We start from the raw sequence: 22,078 nt of genomic DNA, 5'->3' as shown, positions 1-22,078 counted from the left end.
TTGCGGCGAGCAGGGGCCACTCTTCATCGCGGTGCGCGGGCCTCTCACTATCGCGGCCTCTCTTGTTGCGGAGCACAGGCTCCAGACGCGCAGGCTCAGTAATTGTGGCTCACGGGCCCAGTTGCTCCGTGGCATGTGGGATCTTCCCAGACCAGGGCTCGAACCCGTGTCCCCTGCATTGGCAGGCAGACTCTCAACCACTGCGCCACCAGGGAAGCCCTTCATTGAAGTCTTGAGACTTGATTCGGACGAAGCAGGATTCAAATCAGAAGGGCTGAGGAACAAATATGGGAATTTATGGTGTGTTCAAGAAACAGGAAGTAAATCAGTCTGACTGAAGCAGGGAAGTTATATAGGAGAACAGTGGGTATTGGAACTCATTGTTTGAGGCCAGATTTGGAGGAAGCCGTGAATACACTGTAAAGGAATATGATAGATCATGGTAGCTATAGTTTTAGTTGGCAGTAAGTTTGCATGCTTTTTCATGATCCTCTTTCTTGTTTCTTCCCCACACTCTGGGGTGATATGGTTCTGTTGAGTCTGTGAAAGTGGGGTCAGTACCCTCCCCACCTCCAAAGGGCTGAGCAGTGTCAATCAAAGGACCTCAATGTATAATCACAGATATTGTTTAGGGATGGACACTTTACCTCAGGCAGAAACACTCAGTATCATCATGGGATTTGCATATGGACTTGGGGAGAGAGAAGTCTCTTCTTCACTGGATTGCTGAGCTGGGAGGATGTGGTGTCAGGCAGTCAGTAGTGGTACTGCCCACCTCATGGTGAGAATAAAGCTTAGCAGAGACAGACAGAGTGGAATGCTCTAGGGACAGACAGAGCTCTCACCAACCCTAGAGCTCTTGGGTCCACCCATGCCTGAATCAGCAGTCCCTTTCTGACTCACCAATTATGTGAAATCCAAAATAATTCTCCTTTTGTTTAAACTAGCTTGAGACCGGTTTCTGACACTTTCATTTGAAAGAAGGTTGACTGATATAAGAGGCTTGGATTCCATCCCACAGATCAAAGCCTCCCAATTTGGTTTCCTTTGATCACTCGTCCTAAAGATCCTTCAAAAATGGAATTTTGTGATAAAGCTAGTTTAGGAATACTGCCTTCCAAAGCCTCCTTTGTAGGGTCATTAGCCCATTAATATATTAAATACTCTATGAATTCCTCCTGTAAAGTAACTGTTTGTGTGGGAAACCTCCCATTTGTCCCCCCTCATCCCCCCATGTACCTGCTCTGTGCCTTGGGAGGCTATCTTGACTTTCTCTATCAATGGAGTCCTTTGCCTTTGGCCTTGGCTGGTTTGAACAGGAGGTGGGGAGGCAGGAGAGTGAGGTGGGAGTATTTATTCCCCGGTCTCTGCCCAGACACCACGGGCTGCTGTAATTCAAGGACAGAGGTCCTGTTGAGCACCCCTCTCCAGTTACAGTAACCTTTCTCTCCCCCTCCCTTCAGGCCTAGGGATAGTTAATGGCTCGCTGCTGGTACCAGCCCTGGGGCACTCACCTCTCTTTTATGGTTTCCTCAAACGCTGCCCAGCCATTTACTGAAACTTCCTTAAATTTGAGTGTGCTGTTTCCCACCAGGACCTGATGATCTGACTGCAATCTTAATGTTAATTATTCACTATTTCCCAATGTATTAAACCCATAACTTTTTTTCTAAATTGAGGAATACTTACCAATGTCTGACAAAGCACAGGTTTCGACCGTATACTTTGGTAAATGCCTTCCTAGGCAGTGGCTTCGGTGGAGGATTCTGGAAAGATGAAGGCAGGCTGACAGCTTTTCCACTCTCACCCTGGAGCATTCCCCTACAAAAACTTGATGTTTCCACCCAACTGGCATGTCTGATGGTTTAGGGTTAGGTTTTGGGCTTTACGACCTTTGTATACAGCACCTTCTCTCCCTGGGAACCCCTCTCCCTGCTCTTCTTCTATCCAAAGCCCATCCTTTAAAAAAAAAAACAAACCCAGCTCACATCACCATATACCCACAAACCTTCCGCAAAGCACTGGAGCTCACTTTGTCACACAAGGCCATTGCCTTGTGCCGTGTTGCACGGCTACCCACATATGTGTCGGTGAAGGTCATATTTTATTTTATTATTTTTTTAAGGCCATTTTGTAAACTTTTTCCTTGATAGTTAACTTTTCTCAAGTTTGATTTGTGTTTCTGGAGCTAGATTTTAAGTTCCTTGACGACAGAGAAGATGTCCCTACACATACCAGGACCCCTCCTCCTTCTTGTCTCTACCGACCCAAGGGATACGCCACTTTTCCACAGTCAGTTAAAATCCCATCACAGTATAAAGCATTCCCTGGTCATCCCAGCCAAAGGGGATTTCCTTAAGCTTCTGAAGGGCTAGCACTACTTACCCACCAAAGAAAGCACTCATGCACTCTGACATCTAGTGTCACCTGGAACTATTGCTCATGTCCGAACATTAATTATCCTTTTGTGTACTTCTTTCTTGGAGCTTTAACAAGTTTAACAACCCCACTGTTATGGGTTGAATTGTATCCCCCCCAACCAAGTTCATATGGTGAAGTCTCAATCCCCAGTACCTCTAAATATGAACTTATTTGGAAACAAGGCTGTTGCAGATGAAATTAATGAAGATGAGGTTATACTGGAACAGAGCAGGACCCTATGGTCCTTGCCCCCCAGTGTCCTCAGCCTGCATTTAGTCTGTGGAAAAACTTTAGCCAAAGAATAAGTTTAATCAGAGAAGTGAGAAACTGCAGAAACAAAGGAAAACAGTCCAACAAGACTAAATAATAATAGTTTAGTCATTAAGCATAGTCAAAGACCTTTAGTTCCTCTCCAAGTGCTGTAGATAATATTCTGAGCCCTATCCTGTGAGCCGTCTTATAGATACTGAAACCCCCATCAGGTGGAAGAAGTTAACTACATGATGACCAGACTGTAGCCATGACATAAGTGGCTACAATTCTGAGAACTGGCTTCAGAGAAATGGGAACAAACCGACCCTGGAACTAAAGACTAACTGTGCTTAAAACAATCAAGATGACGCTGATCAGGCCACCGAATGACCAATTTCAAGACGAGAGTCAGAGCTGACTGTGCTGTTTCTGCATGGACCCCCCCCTCCCTCTGCCTATAAAAGCTCTTGCTCACTGGTTGTCAGTGGGGGAAGTCCTGCCTTTGGACAGGAATCTGAAATAAAGCAAACTTTCCTTTCCACCAACCTTGTCTCTTTATTGGCTTCAGAGAGGTAAGCAGCCGGACCCCACTTTCGGGAACAATACTGGAGTTAGAGTGGACCCCTAATCCAATATGACTAGTATCCTTATAAAAAGGGGAGAATTTAGACACAAACATGCACGCAGGAAGTACACCAGGTGAAGACTGGAGTTATCCTGCCATAAGCCAAGGAATGCCAAAGATTGACAGAAACCACCAGAAGCTAGGAGAGAGGCATGGAACCATTTCCCTCACAGCTTCAGAAGAAACCAACCCTGCCAGCACCTTGGTGGATCCCAGACTTCTGCTTCCAGAACTGTGAGACAATCAATTTCTATTGCTTAAGCCAGTCAGTCTGTGCCACTTTCTATGGCAGCCCTAAACAAATGAGTACAAGCGCCGTAGGGAAAAGAACTTTATCTTGGAGTCCCATACAATAGGGTTCCAATTACAGATCCAGCACTAGTTCCTTATGTCACTTCTGGCAAGTTAATTTACTTTTCTGAGCCTCAAATTTCTCCTCTGTAATGTGGAGATAGTAATATATACTTTGGAAAGTTGCTTAAAGAATTAAAGATAATACATTAAAATACCAGGCACAGTGGTTGACACAAAGTGTTCAATAAGTACTAGGTCCTACAGTCATAATCCTCTCCTTCTACAAATGGGGAACTGGGACCCAGACATATAAAATGCCTGTCTAAACCCACACAGTTAAGTAGCAACAAGCTTGCCCCCAAAACTCCAAATAGATTTACTTCAACTCCTATGTATAGCCTTTCATTGCCTAAGAGAACAATTAGTGTGGTGGCATTAATTTAGTGGCATTTTGTGTGTGTGTGTGTGTGTGTGTGTGTGTTTTGGTTTTTTTGTTTGTTTGCTTTTTGTTTCATTTTGTTTTGTTTTGTTGTTGTTTCTGCTTACTGTTGTTCTATAGATGGCGCCTTTGAATTTGAGGAGTGGGACCTCTGAGGTTTTCTCCAACCACAGATCACTAAGCCATACCTTAAAGCAAACCATACCTCCTTTTTTGGTACAAAATTAAATTTCTTTGCTTAAGAATGGTATAAATCACATCATTTATTTGTATAAGAGATTATAATTAAGAGCACTAATTAATGAGCAGAATATATAGGAAGAGGCTAATGGAACACCCCTGCTTTATATGCACAGATATCCTCTGTATGCTGTTATCAGATGATGCTTGGATTAATTTTAAATCCATATTCCTCCCAAATGCAGAATCCTCACCTTACGTACATCTCTTGACACCTGTGATTCTGGTTGCAACTTGTTTCCCTCTCATTTTGAAATGACTGAGTGTGAATTCTGCATCAGAATGCTTGGTTTCTTCCCAGGTTTATCAGAGGAAATACATGCTATTCCTGTCCCATGATTATACTTATTCTGGTGACGTAAATCAAAATTGGTGATGTCTGTTAAACCACGATTTTCGTATATAATCGGTCATCAATGATCATGCTTTTTATGCATCCACATGTGCTTATCCAACTAGACATCTCTCAACATGTTGAGAAATCAATCATGAGCCAAACAAGTGGGGCCCAGTAAAGGTTACATCCACCCTATAAAGAGGTTGAGGAACCTGTTTCAAACACTGGATGGATCTCGGTGAAACTATCACATTAAAATGGCAGGTTACCCACGAAAAGAGTGAAAAGAAAAAGTGTGAAAGGGGGAGTGAGTTCTGAGATCTCAACAGATTTTTCTGTTCTCTTCCATCATGCCATGACAACTTGTATCAGAGAAACCTCTTATTTCAAAATTGCAAAGGATATTGAAATCTCTCGAAACAGAAACTTGGAAGCCCTTATTTCTGGGATAAAGCTGCCAGGAAATTAAACTAGAATCAACGTTTGACAGGTTAGTTTCCTTTTTTATATTTGAGGACCTAATCCCCCTTCTCCTAGCAACCTTTCCCATGTGTCAGATCCACACACGAGTTTGAAGCTGAAAAGAGGGGGAAAGTAATCTTCAAAGAAAGAAAGAAAGAAAGAAAAAAGGGCTCCTCGGGCTCAGAATCAGCCCTTGCTACCAACAGATGCTCCAAGGACAGTTAGGAGCTCCCAGGGGCCAACAGGGTTGGGTGGAGGCAATCCTGTGTCCTCTCTTTCATCAGCTGGCGATTTCAAAAGCACCTGCCTATTTTTCCAGGCTTCAAGAGTGGTCATCCAGCCAACCCATGCTTGTTTTCCATAATCCCAGGGTAAAGACCACTGTTGACAAGAGCACAAAATATACTGTGTCCTGCCTCCCACGTGTTTTCTGTTTTCAATCTCAAAATGGGTATTGATGGACTTGTCCTCTGCCTTCTTAAATGCTAGGTGGCAGGGCTTCGGGCAGGAGTGCGAGGGAAGAATTAGGGCAGAGTCTCTTAGCTGCAGAAAACCTTTATTTGTCTCCAGTAGAAATTCCAGGGCTGACTTCCATCAACGTTAGGGGTCTTCATGGGCCTTCAGGGAATTCCCGAATCCCTTGAAATCATATGCGAGATTGTGCATACGTGCAGAAGTGCATTTCTGGGGATAATGTTCCATAGCTCTCACAGAGTCTGCTACTTTAAAAAAATGAAGACTCACTGCTTCATTAAAAGGTTTCTTAACTTAAAAATATATGAATTTAAGCCTGAAGTTACAACTCTAAAATAATAATTAACGTGAAAGATTGAATGGGGTAGATTTTATAAGAACATTTTAGTCACGTGTAACTCTTGGGTATCTGATTATTAAAGAATAATGTAGAGAAAAAGATATTGCTTTAAATGTTCAAGATATTGAATCCTTATAATGACTGGGCATATGAATATAGACATAGAACACTTGGTAGAACACTATCTCTGACCATCTCAAGGGACTTAACTTTCTTTGATGGAACAGAATATGCAAATAACTAAGGCACAAACAAGGGGGCTAATCCTGCTGCATTCTATAATATGAATTGAAATTGGGAGAGATTGGAGAATTGGGGAGTCCTTTTGGTTTACTTGAGAAATAGTGAGGCTATGAACTTGTATGGTGGCAAAGAAAATGGAGAGAATGGATAAATTATGTGATCTAAAACTAGATTTGTTCTTTCATTCATTCATTCATTCTTACTTTAATTCATCTCTTTTGTTGTATCAGGCACTTGTTAGAGATACCAGGCAAAAAAATGAGTAATGTAGAGTTTCTGCCTTCACAAAGCTCTCTGACCAGCCCTGAGTAACTTCTTTAATCTAGCAACTCAAAAGTTAGTCCCACCCCCGGGAGTGATCACAGCCTCCAGCCAGAACAATTCACCCTGCATCCTTTCAAATTCTGCTTCCTAGCCTGTTCCCAAACCTCCCAATCTCTGATCACATCTCATTTTCTTGACTATGGTTCCACCTCACTGCCTTGGCAGTACTCCAACCTTCATCTCTAGCTTCACTTCTTAGGTTCACTTCCTACTTCCTGTTTGGCGTTATGCTGATTTCATGTATTTTGGGTAAAGTCTTGCCTAGTCTAACCAACCCCTACAGTCTTGGCAACTTGGTACAGTCCTCATGGCTGCCTCCCTTCCCCCCAAAATGCTCAGACCCAGACACTCAGAGTCCAGCCATAAAGTCAAGTGGGTGTAAATTAATGAAGATGCAATGTCATCACACTATTTTTATGGGTTGAGTAATATGTTTTGGGGCGCACAGAGGCAGGAGTGGAACCTGGTGAACTCAACAGGGTTCCACACTAATAGAATTACCTTCTTAAAGGAGCATCCATTGATTTAAAACAGTAAGAATTCCTCCAGATGATTCGCTGACCAACTCTCAGAATCATAAAGCATTACAGCAGGAAGGAGCTTTTGAGATCATCAAATTCAGCCTTGTCATCTTTCACCGAGAAGAAAACTGAGGCACATGATCTTAAGACCCACAGGGAGTTTTTGACAGATTCCTACCTGCCCTGTGCATTTTTCCAAACAGGGCACTGCTGCATGACAGTTCAGTTATAAATGGAAAGAAAAAAAAGTGTGTCATTTTGTTTCTAAAACTGTCCAGAGGGAACCACATCTTGAACATATCCGTTACGTGATCTATCAGAGTCCTAGACACTGATGTGCTTCTTTAAGGATTCCTGAGGAAATAGCAACAAGGCCAAAGAGAAACACGGGTTTGAGCAGAGGTGAAGCAGACAAGATAAATCTGAGATGTGCCCACTGTATCAAGCAAGTAAAATGGAGATGACTTTGCATAGCAATCCTGAAGAGATGAAGTCTAAATTCACATCAGGAAGAGTAAGTATCTGATAGTCTAGATCCTTCTTATGCAAACTGTGGTCTGGGACCATCAGCATCAGAACATCTGGGAGCTTCTTAGAAATGCAGCTTCCCAGGCGCCTCCTCAGACCCACTGAATCAGAACTTGTATTCTAACAAGATCTCCCTGGTGACTTATCAGCACACTAAAGTTTGAGAGGCAAACAATGAATTGCTTACTTTGGCTCTTTTCCCTGACTATTTTAAATTATACTGAATATTAGATAGCAGAAATTGAAAAGTAGGACAAATGAAATTTGCATGGGTACATGGATGGGGGTATATAAGAAAGCACAAGAGAGAATCAAAGCTACATCTCAGTAAGAGTTTTACGTCTTGAGTGGAGTATATGCCTTTAAACAACTATTTTCTTCTGAGCTTTAATTCATTGTTTTGTAGTGGTTCACTATGTTGCGAAAGGGCCTGTGTTTGCAATTAAGTGGCTCTAACAGATGGGACAGACTGGTTATGTGCTTCTGCCCAAGAGACAAGAAAGTTACCTGTGCCCAAGAGTATATTTCTCCCATATAAGAGATGAATCCCCCCCCTTTTTTTTTAAAGAACACAACAGTGTACTTTGCTTCCTGATGAAATTCCAGGCAAACAGTTCAAACCTTTTTGAAAAATCATTTTAAGGAATAAATGTAAAAACAGGATGGTGAACAAACAAACAAAAGTTGGAAGTCAGCCACCATCATTCAGGTTGTATGTTACATGGGTAATTTACACATTTCCAGATTCCAGGGAGGGAATGAAGACAGGAGTTCCAATCCTGGATGTCCCTTTGTAAACCTGTAGAGTTTAAAGCTTCTAAATCCCAATTAGGCTGCTTGAACCAACTGAGATGCCACAAATGCAACCTAGTGGCTTTTCCCATGGGAAGTCAGAGAAGTGGAAAATATTTCAAGCAATTTGGGCATGCTTGCATAACCCTTTTGTGGAAATTCCTGCACTAACAATTTGCAATTAAAGTGAAAGTGAGTAAAAATAGAATGACCTCTCATTTCAACAATGACTATATTTTGTAGACTCTGGTGTATGAATGTGCTTTACATCTGACCCATACATAATGACAAAGAAACCAAAAATCACCAACTTTCTACATCCCTAGCTGTATAGAGCATATATCAGGAAGCAGGTTGCTGGTATAGCCTTAATGACAATCTTTAGCTAAGACATAAGGCGTGACTGTATAAAACATAAGCAAATCAACAGTCAAGTGAGGACAGAAAAAACACATTCTCAGTCCAAATTATGGTTGTAAACTTATATTATCTGCAACAAATGTCGTCTCCTGGTGAACCTGATGCCCGAAATTCCCATACTTTTGAGTCATTCCCTAATTTAGCATTAGCTGCTTGATACCTGGGATTAGGAATTAATATTTTATCAACCTAGCCAAAGCTACTCTGGAAGATGGAAAAAAAAATAATGTATTATACAGCAAAATAGTGTATTTCTATACTTAAGGCTGTAAGTTATTTGTACTATAGCCTTCCCTTAGCTTAGACAAATAAGAGTTCAATGTTAACTGGAAAAAGTTTTGAGAATCGCTCTGCTAACATCATTATGCCATTGTTCTTTCAAACATTTCTGAGATGCCATCAGATAGTTATAGGTTTGCTCTAAAATTTTATAAACTCTATGATTAGTGGGTAGAGTATTTCTGTCATTTGATGACTAAAAATATCCACCAAAAGAAATTTTCTGAGATTGAATCACCTACATACGCTAAACAATTCAAGCAGAGCTGGGCTGTTCGGCAGAAGAGAGGTCGTGTGACTGAAAGTGATCGGTTGATGAACTGAACTGCAAACTAAACAGAAACCACATGGCACTCAGCCTGGGTCCCAGGGACATTCGGCAAGGGGTGAGCATCAAAGGACAAATTGTGAAGGATGTGGAATGCTTCACGGACGATTTTTGGCAAAGGACATTTGTCAAAGACTTAAGCAAGGTGGCATTGTGAATTCTCTGTTTTAAAAAGATATCTCTGATAAACAACAAGGTCCTACTGTATAGCACAGGGAACAATATTCAATATCCTGTGATAAAGCGTAATGGAAAAGAATATGAAAAAGAACGTACATATATTTATCATCGAGTCACTTTGCTGTACAGCAGTAATTAACACAACATTGTAATTCAACTATACTTCAATAAAGAATAAATTTTTTTAAAAAAAGAAAGATATCTCTAGCCCAGGAGGGAGGGTGGCTACAAGAGAGACCAGTTTGGAGGTTACAGAAATTGGATGAAACATTGTGAGAGTTTGAACTAAGCATAGTGAAAAGATGGGAAAGAATTAAAATTGATAAAATGTAGAGACAGATGGAATGAGAGTTGGGGCAGTAGGGGAAAGCAGGGTCGGTGGTCACTGAATTTTCTGCTTTGCGGGTCCGTGGGTGGGTGATGGTTCCATTCACAGAGCTGGGGAACACAGGAGGAAGGAAGGGAACAAGATGCGGTGGGACGTGTGCAGTTTGAAGGCCCTCTGGGTCTGGAGTTAGGGAGGACTTGTTACAGTGGTTCGGGAGTTATCAGCTTCTAGATCATGGCTACCGTTGTTAAAGTGCATGAGGTTGCTCAAGGGAGAAAGTAGTATAAAAAGATCAAGAGGCTACCAGGGTAGTGGGCATGAGAAAAGGCAGAGAGAGAAACGAGTGTGAGGCAAATCAGTCACAGTGGGAGAGATTTCAAGAGGCAACGTGCAGAATGACATGCTGCGGAGAGATGGGAAAGAGACTCAGCTCCTGTTAGACGGGACTTTGACCTTTAAGAGAGGGGCTTAGGTCCTGAGAAATGACTGCGTTAAGTCCCAGCTTATCACCAGGGTTGAGGGTGGGCTGGTCCACTTACTTGGACAAAAGAGAAACTGGAAATACAGGCTGCTGGGGATTCCGCATTGTGTGGGAAAGGGGGGTGCAGGGTGGAGAGGCAGCTGGCACCTTCGGCCCAGTGGCACGTGGCAGCCATATCGCATGAGCACAGCGTCAGATCCGGGAGACTGATGGATGGAGAGTCAATCTCTCCATCAGTGGGTTGGGAGGGCAGGCTGGGGCGGGTGTTGCAGTTCGTTTTCTACAGTCCAGAGGAGTTAGCGCTAGCAAGAGCTACCTTTGCTTATGTGCTTTTTATGTGGCTTCACATCATTATCTTATTTAATCTTTAGAACGCCTTTGCACAGTACAGCTCAATAATGAGGAAACTGAGGCTCAGAGAGGCCACGTGATTGCCCCACGTGGGGAGATAGGTTGTAACACTGAAGCATTAGGCAGATTAACAGCATCCCAATTACTCCATCGATTTTACAGAAGATGAAGCAGATTCCAGGGAAGTTAAGGGCTTTTCCCAGTGCCATCCCAGGTCATCGAGGCAGCGGCTGAACTTAAACACAGATCTTCTGGCCCCATCCCCCCACGGTCCCGCCACACACACTTCTGCACAGTGCAACACTAAATAAATGAAATTGGAAAAGGAAATGGTAACGTGAACAAAGCAAAAACAAACAAAACCCCTTATCTTCTTCCTTTTAATTCTTGTTCACAGAAAAACAAAATCATATCTATTTGCTACCTTCAGCGCTTGAATTGTTCCCTTTCTAGCGTGGTACCCACTAGCCTGGAGAACAAATGGGCCGTTACAACAGGGTGAAATTAAAGATGGTGGAAAAGGGACAAGGACTTGATTCAGAGGTAATATCATCACAATATCAATTTCAAATGTTAACACTAAGAACACGTCAAGAAAACACTAAGAAATACTCCATGGAACCAGATACGTTTAGCTTGGAGAAGAGACAGCTCAGGGAAGGTAACAGCACTGTCTATAATGTTTGAAGAGTTGAGTGTGGAAGAGGGGCTAGATTTGTCTGCACGACCTAAGGAAACAGTTAGAAGCAAGTAATGTAAGCAATAAGAACTTGAGTTCAAGATAATGAAGTCTAATCATCTAATAGTCTTGATTCAAAGACAGGATGAGACACCTTTTCAAGTAGTGAGTTCCCCATCAGTGAAGGGTTTCAAGTACAGGCTGGAAAATAACTTGGCAAGACTGTTGTAGAGTATCAATTGGGTAATTTTCTTGGAGCTGGATTTCCAGTTTGTGAATGAAAGACCTCCAGGGATGGGGTCGTGAGCAGTGGAGTTATTTTAAGAGTCTGAATCCACAGACACAAGTGTTGCTTTAGATGGAATGAAAAATATGTCTGGTGAGTACATATACTATTCTTTTTCAAATTTTGCAGATGCTATTATGATTAATAGAGTACAAACTAATTATGAATGTCACTAAATTTATAAAAGTCTTTTGCCGTTTTGCATTTTCTCAAAGAACAGATATCAGAAGTACAACTACTGGCACGTGGAGATCCTTGAAGCCTTTTTTTTTTTAAGGTTAAAAGGGGTTCTGATTCTCAAAAAAAGTCAGGAAATACTTCTACTAGAGAACTTTTCAAGTCCTTTCCAATGCAAATGAGTACGATTTCACGACTCCTAGAGGTTCTGAGGGCCACGATTGGATCTGGGGGAGATTAATACCCCCAAGCCCTAGCAGGTGGTTACATTCAACTCCTGATGCTTTAGCACATGCACACTCATAAAAACACTCTGAAATGCCACCACAGAACAGAGTCACCAGCTGTGGCCCATCAAAGTAGTGTTTAGAGACCCATCATTTCCTTGTTCCATAAGCTGGCACATCTTTGTTGGCCACTCCAGAGAGCAAGGGTATATTTTTACCATTGTATGTATTTAAGCAGTCATCCCATTTTTGTCATTTCCAAATATCCTGACACTACTACCCTTTCTATGTTTCTTTCAATCTTTAAATATCTGGTTTATATTCTTTTCGATTGGTTTGCTAGTGAAATGCTTTCTGTTTAGAAAGAAGCACTCATATTTTCACCGCTATCACCATCATAAGCATTTACTAAAAGGGGACATTTTCTGTTGTCCCAAGTAAGGCAGAAAGGTTGAGTCCCCGAAATCTGCTCTTTTTAAAAAATTACTCTGTCAGAGAGTTGAGAGAAAATCTGATTTTTTTTACACAATTTTCTTCTTTTTAAATTGAAATCTCGTTGACATACAAAAAATCTGGTTTTTAATTCATAATTTTTCTTTCTTTCCACAGGAATTATAGTCTTTACCCTCTGAAAGTACTTAGTAAAAGAAACTATCGGGGCTCCCTCCAAGGCAAATGGAGGGGCAGATTCAGTTTTTCTTCAGAATTCTCATTTCCTCCCTCTGTGCATCTCCCCCACCCCCAGACACTTGTGGTATTTCAAGCTATTTCATGGTAGGGTCCCTCATGCGCATCTTTTTGCTCATCCTGTGTGGGTGGGACCATGTCTTGTAAAAACTGGTAGAGTAGGCAGACTCAGCTCCACCCACACTGTAAGATTTAAAGTGGCCCAGGTAAGACTCCCTGCTTGAAACTCTTTCATCCAGATGCTCCAAGATCTGAACTCTTTACCTGAAGGGTCCTATCTCTGAATTCTTTCCCCTTATCTTCTTTAAAACACCTCTAAAAGAATAACTCATTCAAATAAATCTCAAAAAGCTGTTACATATTTAAATATATATTAATAGACTTTCTCCTTCTATTGCAATTACAGTTTTGTGCGATTAGAGTCCAGTAGTTCTTCAGTAACAGAGGTCCTAGACGTGATGAAAAAAAAGCTGGAAATATGGTTAAATATTTCCTGTCTTGTTTGAGGCTGACATCTGGAGGTGATGGGGACCAGGACAAGAAATATGATCTAGAACACCAGCATCCTGTTCAGCACTGCCTGAAGTACAAATAAACTAAGAAATCCATTGATAGGTCAGCCTAATGTCATTAAGAGCAGCCATCCAACATCTCAGTTCTGCAAAAAAATATAGGAAAGGCAGAATTCCTAGTAAAACTGGAAAACAGGAGACTCTCCTAACGGACAAATGCATAGCAGCCAAACTGATCCTTCCTTAGAAATAGTCACTAAGAGGGACTTCCCTGGTGGTCCAGTGGTTGAGACTTCACCTTCCAATGCAGGGGGTGCAGGTTCAATCCCTGGTCCGGGAGCTAAGATCCCACATGCCTCGCGGCCAAAAAAACCAAAACATAAAACAGAAGCAATATTGTAACAAATTCAATAAAGACTTTAAAACTGGTCTACATCAAAAAAAATCTTAAAGAAAAAAAAGCCCTTCATAGTGTTTAAACAATGAAATAGGTTATTAAAAAAAAAAAAAGTCACTAAGAACCTTGGTGTTTATAAACAGAATTTGAAATTAAGGATAAAGCCAAGAATCCATGGCCAGTTCAAAGCAAATTTATCAAATATGTAGGGTTTAATGCTTAGAACTATGGTATCACATCAAAGCATCAAAACAAAGAGGAGGTCAAGTAATCGAAGACTGAACTAATCCTGGAATCTTTGCAATGTTCTTTTTTGGTTCCTTAATGAAGACGGGCAAGCAGGAAGGGGAAGCCACTGTACTGAGGTCTCCAGCAACGGGTGGACCCACTGGGAGCTGGGACCTGCCATGATAAGACCAGGGAAGGACAGAGGAGCCAGAGATGGGAGCTCTGTACTATTACATTACATTTTATTCTTGAAGCTCTCATTCTAAAAGCTCCAGCTCCACTCTAAATAAGAAAAAGAGAATCTTCCCTGCTAAATTCTGCAGTCTTGGTGAAAGACTTAGGGGGATGAAACCGTAAGAATGCTATGACTTTGTTTATGACCCTATGACCTTTCACCTTAGGACTGCATCCCATGTTCTTAGAAGGAGTGTCAAGTAAGGGAATTCTTTTATGTTCCACTTTTCATATTAATCAAGAATCTTTGGACTCTGTGGTTGTTTTCAGAAATTTCATATATCTGTCATACTTTTTAAACCATCACAATTTCTGCCAGTAGAGAAGTAGCATAAAATAGAGATAAACAATATTCTCCTTTTCAGTTAAGCAGAAGAGAAATTTGAGATAAAAAAAAAAAACAATTGGATGACTAATCCACCATCTCTTTCCAAACTTCTCCCTTGCCTCCATCACTAGGGGCTGGGAGGGAGTGGTCGCGTGCCATAGTTTTGGCCAAAAATGTGTCAGCAAAATTCTGCTGGGGGCTTCTGGGAAATTTTGGCTTTCCTGGTTAAATCAATGGATAAGGCTGATGCTGTCCTTATCCCCCTTTTCCTGCCATAAATCCAAGATAGTGACCCTGACATCACAGAGTTGCTGAACTGATGCTAGGCTACCTTCATCCAGGACTCCTGCTATGTGAGAAAAGTAATCCACCATCTGCTAAAGCCACAGTGGGCTGGATTTTCTGTCACTCACAGCCAACTACATTTATAACTGACGCAAGGAGATTTTTATAGGCTTCACAGAAGGGAGATAACTTTGTCCTGAGTTTCTTCTAATAATATATAGCATTTAATTAAAAATAAAATATTTCCTAACCATGAATATCAGTCTGGGAGCAGGCTGACATAATGGTATGTTAAAGCTACCCAGCACTCACTGAAATCCAACACAAAAGGAAAATAAAATTGGGCTTCCCTGGTGGCGCAGTGGTTGAGAATCTGCCTGCCAATGCAGGGGACACGGGTTCGAGCCCTGGTCTGGGAAGATCCCACATGCCACGGAGCAACTAGGCCCGTGAGCCACAACTACTGAGCCTGTGCGTCTGGAGCCTGTGCTCTGCAACAAGAGAGGCTGCGATAGTGAGAGGCCCGCGCACCGCGATGGAGAGTGGCCCCTGCTTGCCACAAGTAGAGAAAGCCCTTGCACAGGAACGAAGACCCAACACAGCCAAAAAAGTAAAATAAAAAAAAAAAAAAAATCACTCACTTCACTCCTAAATTATTCCATTTATTGACTTACCAACAAGTAGAATTAAAATTAATTCAGAGTTTCTAGAGTTATCTATATTGAGTCTTTGGCTGTTAATCTTATAGAAACTTCGTACCAGCTAGTGGTATGAAAAATCCTTATAATACAAAGATCCTTTGGGTCTGGTGAAACTTTCTTTCTCTCTGATTGAAATGAGACTGTTGTAATCTGTTTAATCTGCTTAGTAAGTCTCTGTTCCATTTCATAGACGCCAAAATGCCATGGTCCCAAGCAAAACACAGTGTTAAGGCAACTTTCCAGTAACTTAAGGCAAACCATGGACAGTTTGCCTACTCTGAGTGGCGTCCCAGAAGAGGACCGGCAGGCCCTAGACTCAGACTTCTCAAACTGTGGGCCACAAGCCAGGGGGATTGGATGGATCCTGGGAACTTGTTAGAAATGCAATTTCGGGCCCCACTCCAGACCTATTGAGTCAGAATCTGCGTTTGAGCAAGATCTGCAGGGATCTGCATGCACGTTACAGCGTGAGAAGCGCTGCCTAAGGGTTCCTCAGCCCTCTTTTTGTCAGACCGTCTGGGAAAGTTGGACAATGACGCCTCTGCATCCGGGGCAGGAGCTGATGGGCCGCGGGTTGGTCCATCCACACATGGGGACAAATGGTGACAAGTGGCGAGGAGGAAAAGAAGGGAAGAAGCCTGGACTTGGGGCTCAGGATGGCCTTTCTGTCCCAACCCAGTGATGCTGCTGGTCTATCTCCCAGGGGTCAGCCTGATACAGAAGCACTCTGTAAGGCAGTATTTCTCAAGCTGTGGGTTGCACGTGTTTCCTTAGGGTCTGGGGTCTTCTTTTTTTTTTTTTTTTTAATATTACATTTTAATTTCAATGATAATCTAAAAAAAAATTACTATTACCAGAATCACGCGGAATTCTGAGTATATCCATGCAACACGTGTACTTCCACTGAGGATGCCATCGGACAAAAATTTTGCAGGAGTTTGAAAAGAGGAAAGTGCTGAGAGGGTTGATTCATTAATCCCATAGTCAAAGTTTTACATTCAAAAGAATCCCCTCTACTGCTGTCAGTACCAAGTTGCAAAAATTCATTAGCAGCAAGCATAATACTAAATATACAGTGAAGCATTTTCCTGCTCCTTATTCAAGCAGTAATTGGTTTTGTTACCCATTTAACACATATTCCAATTACATTGTGATGTTAACTTTATCTTAGAAGGGGACAGTTTTACAGAGCTACTTTTAAGTTTGACATCCATGGAATTCTCACTGACGGTTTTGCTTATGTATAAGATTTTTTTGAAGTAAAAAAGTTTTGAAAATGTTAATACTGTCTTGAAAAATATACTTAGGTGAATAATTATTAGCAGTAGTATTATTGAAGCCACATTAGTACTACGGAAGTCACAAAAAAGGAAATAAAAAAATATATAAATTAGAAAGCTGCACTTGAAATTTAATTTCTGCAAAATGGCATTCTTCATCACATTAAAATTGTTAAATTTTAGTTTTGTAGCTTTGCTTGTATTTAATTAATACATTTGTTTTGGCTTTTAGTTATATAATAACTCTATATATAAGGAACTTTTATCTCATTTTATGACTTTACATATTTAGGTAATATTATAATAAAAATGTCAGTAATGAAGGTCTGTGATAATGATTTTCTTTTAAAAGAGAGGCATCTATTATTTAAATTTGAAAAACATCCCTGTAAGAGGGCTGCTTATCCGATTTTGCCCACTCTGGGTTCTAGTATCCAGAATCTAGACTGAGGAGTCAGGCAAGTTCTGCCTAGCGCGTGTGTCTACCTACAAGGTTCCTCCAGAAGTTTCTTTCATGGGGCATTTTATTAAGAGAACAAAATGCATTGGCAAAATAGCTGAACTCACCCTGTAAAATAAGCACTATTTGTTCATTTATATTCTGCCTTCTTCCAAAAAGATTTAGGTAGTTTTCAAATATAAGTAAAACATTGCAAGATAAAAGTAAAATAGATGAGAGAAGTAAAGCAAAAAAAAAAAAGGGTGTGAGAGTCAGCAGGAGCCTGAGTGAGGTTGGTTCAGTCCTCCCTCAGTATCCTGGGGATTGCTTCCAGGACCCCACCTTGGATACCAAAATCTGTGCCTGTGCAAGTCCTTTATGCTGGCCCTTGTGGTCTAGCTGTTAGGGTTCAGTGCTCTCACCACCGTGCCCCGGGTTCAATTCCTGTTCAGGGGTCAGGGAACTAAGATCTCCTTTCAGGCTGCAGTACCCCCAGACCCCCTCTCCCCCAGATCAGTATGAAGAAAGTCAGTGCACTAGTAATCACAAAAGAAGTGATATTGACATGACTATGTAGCCACTAAGAGTATATGGTATTACCCTATGTCTAACGTTAACCAATTAAAATACATGGTCAAATATTACTCTGGAAGTTTCTGTGAGGGTATTTCCAGATGATCTTAGCATTTAAGTAGGTGGACTTAAGTAAAGCAGATTACCCTCCATAATGTAGGTGGGACTCATCCAATTAGTTGAGAGGCTGAATAGAAAAAAGACTGACTTCCCCCAAGAAAGAGGAATTTGAACTTCAGTATAGGCTCCCGGCCCATCCTTCAGATTTTGCACACACATTTCATTGGTTCTTTTTCTCTGGAGAACCCTGACTAATATACCATAGTTTCTATCTCTTAAAGAAAGAGCATTGGTAGTGGAAAAGAAGGTGAAGAGAGAGAGAGACAGAGACAGAGACAGAGAGAGAGAGAGAGGCCAAATGATATTTGAGTCCCTGGGTCCAGCTCTCCTGGACTTTCGCTTTTACATGAGCCAGTAAGTTCCCTTTTTGCTTAAGTTAGTTGGAGTTGAGTTTCTGTTATCTGAAAACAGAGTCCTGACTAATACAGATTTCAGTTTCTTTTCTCCTCTCTTTCTTCAAATTCAATGGCAAAGGATAAATGTACTGGTTATTTTTGTTCAGAATAAATATCTCTGGAACTTCCATCTAAAAATGAGTCCCAAGCCATGGCCATATGTTCTCCCTATATTTGACATAACACAATACTTTCTTACATTGGCCTTGCATTTTTAACATTCAAAATATTTTTCATGGAACTTCCCTGGTGGTGCAGTGGTTAAGAATCTGCCTGCCAATTCAGGGGACACGGGTTTGAGCCCTGGTCCGGGAAGGTCCCACATGCCGCGAAGCAACTAAGCCTATTCGCCACAACTACTGAGCCTGCACTCTAGAGCCTACGAGCCACAACTACTGAGCCCATGTGCCACAACTACTGAAGCCCGCATGCCTAGAGCCCATGCTCCGCAACGAGAAGCCACCGCAATGAGAAGCCTGCGCACCGCAACAAAGAGTAGCCCCCGCTCACCGCAACTACAGAACGCCACAAAGACCCAACACAGCAAAAAATTAATTAATTAATTAATTAATTTTAAAAAAACCTTTCACATGTATTTTGTTATTTGACTTTGGAGTTTATTTTTAATGGGTTTTGACCTGTATAAAATAATGCTACCCACATCCTCCACTAGCTAAAGATGTTGGTGAGTAATCATAACATCAATTGCATCTACCTAGTAAAGTCCATTATATGTGTATATTCAGAATGCCCTGCTTAGAAAGTCCATTTTCCAAAAGTTTAGAAAATTACAGTGAAAGTGAGGCTCAGGATCCACTTTACATTTCAGGTTATAGGACTAACGATAGTTCTTTTCCTTTACTAGTTTAGTTTCTTGTTTTGTGCTAGAAAGAGATCTCAACTCTTTTCTCCCATGGTTGTTCATTTGTTATTATGAAAAGGTTTATCTTCTCCGTTGCTATGTTCCTGATCTTGTTCTTAAGAGGAATAGATTTCCCTGTATAACATTTCAAGCCACTTGTGTTCATTAACGATGTAGATAATCTTGACATCAGTCAGTTTTGAAGCAAAGCATGCTCTAGAGAGGCCATTGTTTTCCCATAGAAGTAAAAAATAAAAGAAAAAATTTTGAATTGCTTATGACTAGTCATTAGAAGCAAACCCTCAAAGACAGCAACACAGAGCAACCAGAATTACTCTACTTTTATATGGAGAAGAAAAAAGACATATGAATCTTGTGGTTGTATTCAAAAAGAAGAAACTCAACTTTGAAAACCCTCTTGGTTCTTCCCCAACTTAAAATTTCTTGTTAATTTTTTTTTTTAATATTTATTTATTTGGCTGCATCAGGTCTTAATTGAGGCACGCCGGTTCTTCCTTGCGGCATGCGGGATTCTCTCTAGTTGTGGCGCGCAGGCTCTAGAGCGTGTGGGCTTAGTTGCCCCGTGACCTGTGGGATCTTAGTTCCCCGACCAGGGATCGAACCCGCGTCCCCGGCAGTGGAAGGCACTTAAGCACTGGACCACCAGGGAAGTCCCTCTTGTTTCTTATATACACATTATAATGCAATTACTTCTGGCGTATTTAGCATTAGCCGTAAAATACATGAAGTTTCCCAAAGCACAGCATATTAATGCTTATAGCAGAGCAAAAGAGTTTCGCCAGACTTCCCGTGTTGCAAATTATTTTTTTTTAATTCTGGTGATCGGTTTTAGGAGTTTGTTTTGCCACACTCTAAAAGAACATCCTATAACAAAATTTGTTGGGAAGATTAAAGTAATATTTTTAACCCCAACATGGTTGATCTTGGATTTTAATAATATGAATTACTTTGATGTATTTTGTTTCCAATTTGAAATCTATGCTGTTCTGACTCATTTTTTTCCAAGAGTTTAGACGGAGGCATTTGGATTATATATACATGTGTAGAGAATTCGGCTGAAATAGGGGGTTTTTGTGAAGTATGTTTTTACAGAGCAGAAAATGGTCATACAGTCAAATTATTACAGTCAGTATCATAGGGAGGCAATTACCACACCATCCACCTCCATTCACCCATCTTTCCTAATCGCATCCTCTCTTTCTCACCCGTCAATCAGTTTTCTGCAATGTGTACAAAGCCCTCTCCCAGTCAGAAGATGAGTAGTTTATGAGAATAATGTCTACATAATAATTTGATGTCCTTTTTACCCTAGATGGGATTCTCTCCACTCTAATCCTTAAAATTGATACATTAGCAATTTTACAAGCAATTTATACAGTGGCAGCATCTTCACTTTCGTGCAAGGTGATTAGTAGCCCAGCTCTCATGAATTCTGACTACTATGCTTTAGAGGTCATGCCACACACATTGTCATGAGCTTTTTTTTTTTTCTGTCGTGTCCTCACCCAAAATGTAAAATAATTTTGCATTAAGAGTGAGAATTGTGACACCATTTTACAGATGAAAGGACTGAAATTTGACCTGAAACTTAGTCAACATCTGAGTTCTATGTAGAGGCAGATATTTTGCAGACAGCCCGCAAAAGAATAAATAAAATAACACGCAAGTTTCATTAACCCTAATGAAAGTTTCTGAATATGGGTGAAAATGAAGAGTCAGCGATATTCACATTTAAGGATTCTGTTGCGCGCACGCGCCTGAGCGCGCGCCCTTGGGCCGCGGCGCGGCGCTGGCTCCGCCTTCCGCTTCCGACGCGCGGTCGGTAGAGCCGGTGTATCTTTGGCCGTAACATGTCGGCCCCGGTACCCGCCATCGTGCACGCCGTCCGGAAGGCTAGCGCCGCGGTGATTTTCCTTCATGGATTGGGAGACACAGGGCATGGGTGGGCAGAAGCCTTTGCAGGTATCAGAAGCGCCCACGTCAAATACATCTGCCCGCACGCACCGGTTATGCCTGTAACATTAAATATGAACATGGCCATGCCTTCTTGGTTTGACATTATTGGGCTTTCACTAGGTTCACAGGAAGATGAAACTGGGATTAAATAGGCAGCAGAAAGTGTAAAAGCTTTGACAGAGCAAGAGGTGAAGAATGGCATTCCTTCTAACAGAATTATTTGGGGAGGATTTTCTCAGGGAGGGGCTTTATTTCTGTACACGGGCACTGACCACACAGCAGAAGCTGGCCGGCGTCGCAGCTCTCAGCTGCGGGCTCCCTTTCCACGGGGGTCCTATCAATGGCGTGAATAGAGACATTCCTATTCTTCAGTGCCATGGAGATTTGGGTCCTTTAGTTCCCCTAATGTTTGGTTCTTTTACTGCTGAAAGGCTAAAAACATTGGTAAATCCAGCCAATGTAACCTTCAAAACCTATGGCGGCATGATGCACAGTTCATGTCAACAGGAAGTGATGGATATCAAGCAGTTCATTGATAAACTCCTACCTCCCATTGATTGACGTCGCTAAGAGGCCTTGTGGAGAAGTGCACACCAGCATCAACCGCGTAGAGTAAAACTTTTTCCTGTGCCCAATCTTGAAACCTCTAATGTTTGCAGTGTTAACATGTTTTGCAAATACACACCAATGACACAGACTAAATAAATCTCCTCATGGGAAATGTATGATCATTTAAGTTTCTATGTATGTATTTGTATAATACGATCCAGAATATACTAGTATTAAAATAGGTGAAGCAGCTAGCATCTTTCTCCCAAATGTAATTAAGAAAAATAATAAAATACTGCAACCAGACTTTTTATTACATCACTTGAAAATTATTAGTATGCTTAATGAAAACTTGTTCAGGTATAAGTGAGCAGTTAAAACATAAACAGTTTATGCATGCTGTGACTTAGACTCTGGACTTATTCCCAAATTACTTAGTCACCATGCAGTATCTGTATTTTTATTATATGTGTTCATATGTAC

At 41.3% G+C, this 22,078-nt stretch overlaps 1 long non-coding RNA gene and 1 pseudogene across 2 annotated transcripts; both read left to right on the top strand.

Moving 5' to 3' along the window:
• Positions 1–3,196: 3,196 nt before the first annotated feature.
• LOC309615741 lies at positions 3,197–7,486 on the top strand. Its single transcript, XR_014237038.1, has 2 exons — positions 3,197–5,098; positions 7,251–7,486. It is a non-coding gene; the product is annotated as an uncharacterized lncRNA (long non-coding RNA).
• An 11,272-nt stretch (positions 7,487–18,758) lies between these two features.
• On the top strand, positions 18,759–21,771 carry LOC309615838 (acyl-protein thioesterase 1 pseudogene; annotated as a pseudogene). Its single transcript has one exon. The product of its transcript is annotated as an acyl-protein thioesterase 1 pseudogene (transcript).
• The last annotated feature ends 307 nt before the right edge of the window (positions 21,772–22,078 follow it).

Source organism: Balaenoptera borealis, assembly GCF_965194805.1.
Source record: "Balaenoptera borealis genome assembly, chromosome: 18".
NCBI lineage: Eukaryota > Metazoa > Chordata > Mammalia > Artiodactyla > Balaenopteridae > Balaenoptera > Balaenoptera borealis.
The sequence above is the reverse complement of the archived record's forward strand: the minus strand, read 5'-3'. Positions and strand labels throughout refer to the sequence as shown.